The following is a 9894-nucleotide window of genomic DNA, read 5'->3' on the forward strand; positions in this document are numbered from 1 at the left end:
TGAAGAAGACAACACAACCATATATAGCCAAAGTGTAACAACAGCAACAACATTCTTTCATTGACAATCAGATAGAGTGTTGGAATCCCAAATATAAAAATTTGGGCAGATCTATGATACTAACGATCTTTCTGATTGCACTCATTGCATGTTGTGCAATATAGGCTCCTGCAACGTCACCCAAGACTTCATTAGCATCTAAGATGGAACCTCTTCTTACCACTACTGTTGTGGCTATGTTTTCCCTGCAAGGGTTTGGAATATTGTCAAGTCTTGTGTCCATTATAGTGTTTGATGGGTTCAAGAATCATTTTAAGACTAAAGTATATGAAAAGGATCCCAATGATTATTGATTGTGAATGAGGTGGACCATGTGTGGAAGGTAATTGTTTTTTGTCAAATCCATTTGTCATTAAAAATATGAAAAAGTTATTTTGAGTATCAAAGGTGCATGAAATGTTTTTTTTCTAGGGCGTAAATTTGATGGTGTACAAAGGAGATAATCTAGAATAAGTTAAAAGTGAGTGAAGAATTAGATACACTCCTCGACCATCACCCTAGACTCCTTAGGAAACATTTAACAATATTATAAGATTTGAATGTTGAACGAGGCCATGAGACACATAGGCAACAAGTAAATCAATGTTGTGAGGATAGAAGCTGACGTGAAGAAAGAGGAATGAAGCATCGATCAACATTGTACTCCCCAAAATTAATGCCCTTCTACCCTAATAAAAATGGGAAGACCTGTAAGCAGAGGAGTGGAGAAAGAGGTTAGATGATCTCTAAGGCTTATAAAACAAAGTGAGAGGAGATGACTACAAGAAGTAACTAGAGAAATCTTTATGGTACAAATCCAAGGCATAGTTCATCTTGAAGTAGAAGTCAAAGTTGAAGCATGTATCTAAGTCACGGTCAGGTAAAAATCATCAAAATATTTCCACCACAAGTAATCAATGAGGAAATAGCATGACACCTTCCATTACTCAAAGTGTGGGTCAATCTTTTAGGCCAAGTTGAAAAATCAATACAACCTCTCCTAGAAAAGGGAAGTTGTGACTTTATAGACTCCTTCATAGACCTTCAAAGAAAGATGAATTTGGGAGTCTAAAGACTTCATAAAAAGGTGAAAAAAAGTGTATGAGAGCAACCTTTGAGACATAAAAGTGTTTTCAATCAAAGGAGAAGTAATTGAGCCAGAAACTTGGGGTTAAGCGTGTATAAAAGATAACTTGAAGCTGAAACAAGTGGATGGAGCGTTGAAGTCATAGGAAGAGTAGCATCAGAATGTTTGATTAAGAATTCCTTGAAGGGCAAGCTCCAAACACTATGTTTGTATTGGAACAAAACTATGATGATTACACTATCAAGCTCCAGTGTAGAAAGTCAAAAGCTACCCAAATTTATAAGCAATGAATTGGGAAATCTTGTAAGGAACGATAAGATTTGTGAGATATTTTGGACAACAAATGGTCAAAAATGATATTAACATATGACTATAATGGTATAATTATTAATAAAATATACCTTATCTAAATTTCATGACAATTCCTGAAATTAACTTTCCTTTTATATTTTTGACAGTTTATTATATATATTTTTTCCATTTACAAATTTAAACGGTTGCGAATTTCATGTCCTTGCTGGACTACCATGCTCATCTGAACTTCCATAAAAAATAAATAAATATATAAAATAAGAGCACCTGAAAGTGGCTGCACTATTTGGAGTTTTGGAGTGTGGCAGCTGAGGTAGTGGACGATTCAATGAAAACACAAATAAAATTCTAAACTCAATTAATTGTTTGACTCTTTGAATTTTGTCCTTGATTTTCTAACTTGAAATGGAATTCCTCCTTTAAGTTTATTCCTCCTCTGTATGTACAGTGGATTGACACTTTGTTTTTTTCTCATGCAATCCTCACAATTACCATTTCTTGCTCACGTCACACTACCAAGTATTATTATTATTATTTATCTGAAAATTCATTCCAGTATTTGTAACCAGCTTTATACACAAAATTTCTGATTTATTCAAAATAATACAACCAGCAAATGTATAAAATATTTTGAATTTTGATATTTCTTGGTGCATAAATTTGTTAAATTTGTAATGCTAAATTTTGACTCTCCATGAAGTCGATCTATAGGAAATAAAAAAAAATTCCTCTTTTGGTTTTTGGAAATTTGAGAGGGTTTTCCTCCCAGGCCAAAATTGTTGGAGCTTTGGAAAAGGGTTTACTTAATTTGTGCACTGGTAGAATGAATTATTTGTTTTTTTTTCTTGTTTTTTCTAATCTTTATTTTTAGATTTAATATTCATCTTTTAAAAAAAATTGTTAATTGTCTTTTAATATATTTTGTGTTGTTGGTATTCTACTTTTCGGATTCGTTTTGTGTTGTTGGTATTCTGTTTTTTGAGCTCCTGTGATTCTGCTTTAGCTTTTCGGGTGCGGCTTGTGTGACTTCCAGGGGCGACCATGTGTCCCTCTATATTTTTCTTTTTGGATATGTGTACACTATTTTAACTTAATAGGAACTAACACATGTATTCATAAAAAAAAAAAAAAAGAATTTTGTTTTATGTTTTTTATTTACATTTTTGTCCAAAGGATAATAAAAAAATGTTCTTTTATGTTATAACTTTGTTGCTTTTCAACACTTAATAAATTATTATTATATTATTCTCTTACAAAACCTCCCTTCAACTTACGAGGAATACAAATAGGTCATGGGTCTGTTAATTCAGCTTAATTTGAAAAGGGGGACATTATCATCTGTCCTTCCCAAAATTGCATTCCCTCAAGCAATTGCAAGCACCCTCGAGAGGAAGATCCTTCCATTGCACCAAATACTATGTGATTGTTATTTCCTTAATGTCTTCTTTCTAAAGTCCAAAACAATCTCAAGTACTAATATCAATTTGCCTTCCTCATTCACAGGAGGCAACTTAGTAGGACTAACATGTCCCAATGACCATTTGAGGCATGATAAATGGAACATGTTATGAATCATATCATGCTATGGTAACTTCCAACTCGTATGTATCTCACCAATCCTCCATGTGATTCTGTAGGGCCCATAAAAATGAGACTTGAACTTCTTTGCCCTCCTCTTCTTGATGAAAGTCTGCCTATATTGTTGTAGCCTTAGGAAAACCATGTCACCTACCTCAGTTTCCTCTCCATATGGTGTTGGTTTGTATACAATTTTTGTTTGTTTTGAGCATACTAAAGGTTTTCTCTCAAAACTCTCAATATGTCTTGGTTCTATGCAACCAAGTCTTGAGCCTTAAGTACTCTACCATCGACAACAACTAGGTCCATAAAGGAAAGGGCATCATAAACATACAACACTCTAGAAGGTGGCATATCGATGAACACATGATGTGTAGTGTTGTAGCAATACTCACCCATGTAAAGTCACTTAATCCAAGTTGTTGGTTGTCCAGCTATGTGTACACTTTGGAAAAATAATAAAGATGGCAAGAAGAAACTCTCTTTAGTTGCATGGGATAAGGTATGTTTGCCTAAGGAACTTGGGGGAACAATAATTCGGAGTCTGGAAAATCAGAATTTAGCCTTAGGTGCTAAGTTGGTTTGGAAATTATATGACAAGCCTAGCTCCTTATGGGCACAGATTATGTTTGACAAATATTTAAATAATGGACCGAGAGAGTACATTTTTAAAGTCTCAAATTTGCCTTCGGGTTTTGCAATTTGGAATTTCTTTTGTAAATGTAGATCAGCTATTTTGCCTCATCTCTCATGGATTGTTCATAATGGTAGAAAGGTCAGATTTTGGGATGAAGTATGGAATGGGCACACACCTTTGGTGAATATTAGGGATTGGTCTCCTCTGATCATTGTTCTTTCCTCCCTTTGGGGTGTTTTTGTAGCAGATTATTTTGAAATTATGACTAGTGGACCCCTTAAGCTAGCTAGATGGAAGTCGATTGATTTCTTAGATGTTGATCAAAGCATGAAATTAGATTTTGAGAAGATTTTGGGGGATAGAATTGTATTTCTTTCCGATTCTGAGGATGAACTTATTTGGACAAAGAATATTTCTGGTAAGTACACTGTTAAAGATGGTTACAACTCTCTTATGGTTGCTAAAGATTTATCATCTTGGCCTTATAAGTTGTTTTGGCATTCGGCTTGTTTTCCTAAAGCCGGAGCCTTTGCTTGGTTGGCAGTTCAGGACAGACTCCTTATAGGCATGAGACTAGACAGGCTTGGTATTACTGTTGTTTTCCCTTGTGTCCTTTGTAACAAAAATTTGGAATCTTCTTCACACCTGTTTCTACATTGTGATTATGCTTATGAATGTTGGCAGTGGTTGTTTGAGAAGTTAAATATATCCTTTGTTATTGGTAAGGATCTCATTTCCCATTTTAGATCTTGGCCCTTTATGTCTGCCTCATCTTTTTATGCATGCCTTTGGATCATATCTCCATCTATTGTGATTTGGAATGTTTGGCTAGAGAGAAACAACAGGATATTTAAAAAAACAAGGTCTCCTGTGTCTGAGGTTCTATTAAAAATTGAGTCTTCAATCTCTGAGGTTGCTTTGTCATTTATTTATAAGAATTTGGAAAATCTTACTTCTTTTTTGCACTAGGATGGTAGAGTTACTAGAGTTTGGAAGATGTTGTCAGTTTTACCCTCTCATGGTTCAATTTTAAAAAAGAATGATGCAATATGTAAGAGATGCTCTGCTAGATGGAAACCTCCTCCGCAGGGGCACTTTAAACTGAATTTTGATGGGGCCTCTCGTGGTAACCCTGGGCCGGCTGGGGTAGGCATGGTAATTTATGATCACGATGCAAATTTTATTCGAGCTAAGTGTCATGCTATTGGTTTTAAAACTAACAATTATGTGGAATTTCATGCTTTGTCTTTTGGATTGGATATGGCAATCTCTTTGGGAATTAAGGACTTAATAATTGAAGGTGATTCTATGGTGACTATTCAATGTGTTATGAAAAAAAAATCGAATTGTTAGAATTTGTAGTATATACTTGATTCCATTTTACAAAAATTAGAATTGTTTGAATCTTTCTTGGTATCCCATTGTTACAGAGAAGTTAATAAGATTGCGGATTATTTGGCAAATTTAGCCATTGATAGCAATGCTAATCAGCAAGAGGTGGGTTTTGAGGAAATTCCTTTTAGGGTATGGGAAGGTTTGCAGCAATAGTTTTATGATTTTCTTGAGTAATGTTGATGTAAAATTTTATGATGATAATTATTCCCACTTTCTCCTTTCATTTCAAGTATTCATGTTCGTTGTCTGGAGGAGAGTTCGAGCTCATGGTATTTGATACAATAGTGTTTTTCCAAAAGTTTTTTGATACTTTCTTTTTTGGCAGGAAGGTTTTTGGCTAATGGGATTTGGCACAGGGCTTTGGAAAATTTTGTCTTCTTCCATTGATAGCAGTTGTGGAGTCTACATTTGAAAATTCTCCGATGGTTTTTTTTTTTGGCAAGTTGTCATATGGGCTCTATGCAAAACTGATATTATATGTGTTGTGACCACATTTTGTATGTGGTTTTGGGTGGGGTGCATAAACTGATCCGTTAGATACTATAGGTTTATTTTATGCGCTATGACCAGAGGTTTTCTTTCCTCCGGTATGCTCTTTGAATCCTATGTAAAAAATAAAAAAATATTAATAAATTTTTTTAGTGGAATAATCCACTTTTATTGAAAAAAATAAAAAAAATATAACCAATTATTGATGTATTTGCTAATTACCTATTATATACATTGATACTACCATTGCCCAAAACATTAGTTATTAATATATTTAGTGCTAGTAAAGGGCAGACAGGTCTGATGCATAACAGATCTGGTCTGTAACTGTTATGAATTGAAGTATTAGTATTATACACATTGCAGTCTATGTTAGCATTATTATTAGATTCTACTATCAAACATTATCAGACTGCCTATATTAAGTATACTTAATAGATACATCCCCTATGCATACCACTCAGAACAAGATGTTCTGTCTGTAACTTATAAACAGTTTTGATCTGATCTCATCGATATTATTAATTTCTTTATATTATAATATTAACACTTGTATTAGGCTGAGATCCATGAGAACATATGAATCTAGTATTACGTATATATTCTGCATATAATGACAGACACAAACAACAATATACCAAGAATCGGAATTAAGCAGATACATTTAATATTTATTATGCTATACCTTAGACCACAGGTTGTTCAGATCTGTTTGTGTAATCTTATGAATTGGTTTTCAAATCTCATTTATATCTCCCAAGAGTCATCTTCCTTCATTAAGGAACCATTCAAATAAAACACATCTCACAAATCGCACTCTTTGTTATATTTCCCCACCGACGCCACCCTTGTAAAAGTGGTGACTCTTAGTTAAATGTCTTCCGCCTTTAACTAATAAACTACTGCTATTATTGTAAACTCATATGAGTCTCTTCTATATCACCTTTCATTAATAGATATGTAAATTATATATTTAATATTTTAAATATATAAATTGTGTTTTTACAATTAAGAATATGTAAATTATATTCATAATATAATATTAATTTATTTTTATTTGAATATTTCAAGAGTATTATTAGTAATAAATATTAATTAAATAATAATATTAAATTTCAAATAATCATTTGTTGGTAATTAATTAATAATAATTGTTTCATTTTAGGATATATATAACGATCAAAGAGGGGACATGACAAATTTCAAATGCAATTGGATGCCCCTTTTCTACATCAAAACAACCTCTATTTCTTCTCTTGATGCATCACAATCAAGATCAAATGAAATAAATAATTTCAAGACAACAAGTTTGTTGAACACACCACAAGACTGAGAGGGTGGGTGAATCGGTTCGAACCTTAAAATACTTTACTTTTGATCTATCAAACTTCCAACAACAATTAACTAATTACTGAAATTATGAAACTTGAACGCACAAAGCACAATAAATACATGGACACTAGATTTATTTGGAAAACCCTAAATTGGGAAAAACCACAGTGAGATTCAAACTCATAATATGAATAAATAATTACAATGCTTTAGACTCAATGCTAAGGATCTCACAACACTTGACATGACATGCAAAACTAAGGGGCACAACTCTAGGGCAAGATACAAAGGACTTGTGGTACTGAGACTCACTGTCTTAGGGTAAGATACACATGATTGCATAAATTTCCAAAAGGAACACACCTTCCGATAGGTGCAGAGAATCAACGAATTCAAATGAACAAGATTTTTTGATCATGAAACTCTCCCACCTCTCTTTTGAGCGACTAATATCGTAGAAAACACATTTGACATCAAACACTATCTTAGAACATGTCGTACGAAATATATCATCATCAAAGCTCTTCACAAATTGAGTTTCCCACTAAATCTGCTTGCATATCATTCACATCCACTTCATATCAATTAACACACATTCCATATCTCAACTCATACAACTGCTCATCTATATATACAAGATAAATCATTACAACCCTAGTTGAGGGACAACTACGGACAAATGACCAATATTACATAAATTCATCCACCCAAACCAATAATACCAAATGTAGTCCACTCCAAGAGATAGAAGGGACCAAAACAAATCACATCACATCCTTTTAAAATGACTCCAACGAACTACACATGCTAGCACATCGTCCAAAGTTGGCACCAAACAAAACATGTAAATGAACAGTAATGCACATTAACTAGTTGGAACAAAGACATACTCCAATACAAAATACTCAATGCAAATCTACATATGCCATTGTGAGACCCATATCAATATACAAACACAATCTCCAATGTATATCTAGACCAAAAGAACACGATTTAGATAAAATACACCACTTCGATTAGCCAGAGACCATAATAGCTAACAACACTGAACACAAAACAACATATTTTTCCATACTGATTAATTCAACATCTGAAAACTAAACTAGAACACTGCACAAACCAAATGAACATGTCCTCCATGTTGCAACACTTGAATGCATACATCAGAGAATCACCAAACATTCTCCAGATTAGTTTGATAGACAACTCATTGTTAGAAACAACAACCAACTCTACCATTTTGCAATAGAGGACCTGAAAGCTTGATAGTACAATATACATAGGTCATAAACATTATATTTAGAACTACAATCCATAACCTTCACAAATCGAAGGAATGCAAAACATTCTTCTATTGGGACATTAAATACTCTTTCTTGCACATAAAAACTATATCTTGCATATTGAAATTTCCACTATACCAACCTTTCTAAAACACATCAACATCACAACTAGACCATACAACAACATCAAAACACTCACTATTAGACCATCCATAACACATAGTGACATCAATGACAACATCAAACAGGTTGACATCAATGACAACACAAATCAACAACTCAAGTTTCCAGCATTCTCCTCACTTGTTATTGATGACAACACTTGTACCACCAACAAAAAACACATTTTATCTCTCTCCCAATCACTCTATATCTCTCCCCCACCTTTGACATTAAGGACAAATGGCAAAAAACAACAAACAAACAATTATTTCACTAAACTCTTTCCCCCTTTCTAATTACTACAACACTTCAATTGCAACCACACACTGCTCCCCCTGAAAGAATCAACCACATCAATCCAAGAGATAAAATATGAACTATAAATATCCCCTTAGATAGATGCACCACTTGAGTGTATCTCACTTTAAGGAGGAGCAATAACCCTTAACTTTTGTCAAAGATACCCAAAAGTCTCTTTTGCTAAAGCCTTAACAAAGATATCTGCGATATTTTCCTTACTAGATACTGTTAGAATCAAGGAACACTAAGAGGGGGGGGGGGGGTTGAATCAGTGTTCCGTCGGAAATGAAATTCACAAACTTATTCTTTATCCATCGGTTATCAATGTATAACAGTAAAGAACATAAGCAAGCAGTAAATAAACCACAGATCCACAACACCAGAATTTTTACATGGAAACTCGAAAAGGGAAAAACTACGGTGGGGCTGAAACCCACAATATTCATATACTATGGACAGGAGTACATAAATATTACATAGATGGGGAATACACTTGCATTCAGGCTCACTGTCTAGAGCTCAGTGCTCAATTATAATAAGGGACCCGAAGGAAGACTCATTGCCTTACAGTGATTTGCAATGAGAAAATACAATAAAAGAACTTTGGAATAACATCTAATAATGCAAGAATTAGTTCCAATTAAGTGCAAGTTCTCTGACTATAATCGCTCTGCAACATGCTCTATTTTTGTCTCAGTCAATAATTAGATCAAATGCGCACGTGAAACTACACTCAATCTCATCAAAACAAATCACCACACCTATATTACATCAAAAATCAATCACCAATTCAATCTTATATATCCGATTGTTGGTGTTGGAAATAAGCCACACCTGGACTGACGATGGACTGGTCCAAGAGGGGCCAGTAGCTCAGTGGTAGAGCACTCCACCAGCGTATGGAAGGTCCTAGGTTCGAGTCCTAGCTGGTCCATGTCTCAACATGGTATTAGAGCCAGGTTCAGGCTAGAAGCCCCAAGAACACGAGAGGTATGGCTTCCCCAAGAACACGAGAGGTATGGCTTAAGGGGCGGTGTTGGTGTTGGAAATAAGCCACACCCGGACTAGCAATGGATTGGTCCAAGAGGGGCCAGTAGCTTAGTGGTAGAGCACTCCAACAGTGTATGGAAGGTCCTAGGTTCGAGTCCTAGCTGGTCCATGTCTCAACACCAATCATATAAAAAATAATCTCCTACAAGTCGACTTCTTGAAATGTAACGTGTAGCTACAAGTCAGCTTCAATTACTATCAAAACATAGCACCAGACCAAAACAATGTCC

General features: G+C 34.5%; 1 non-coding gene across 1 annotated transcript; it reads left to right on the top strand.

Moving 5' to 3' along the window:
- Nucleotides 1-9476: 9476 nt before the first annotated feature.
- TRNAA-AGC (transfer RNA alanine (anticodon AGC)) lies at nucleotides 9477-9548 on the top strand. Its single transcript has one exon. It is a non-coding gene; the product is annotated as a tRNA-Ala (tRNA).
- Nucleotides 9549-9894: the final 346 nt, after the last annotated feature.

The sequence above is a fragment of the Cryptomeria japonica genome, chromosome 7, assembly GCF_030272615.1.
Source record: "Cryptomeria japonica chromosome 7, Sugi_1.0, whole genome shotgun sequence".
In the NCBI taxonomy this organism is placed as follows: Eukaryota; Viridiplantae; Streptophyta; class Pinopsida; order Cupressales; family Cupressaceae; genus Cryptomeria; species Cryptomeria japonica.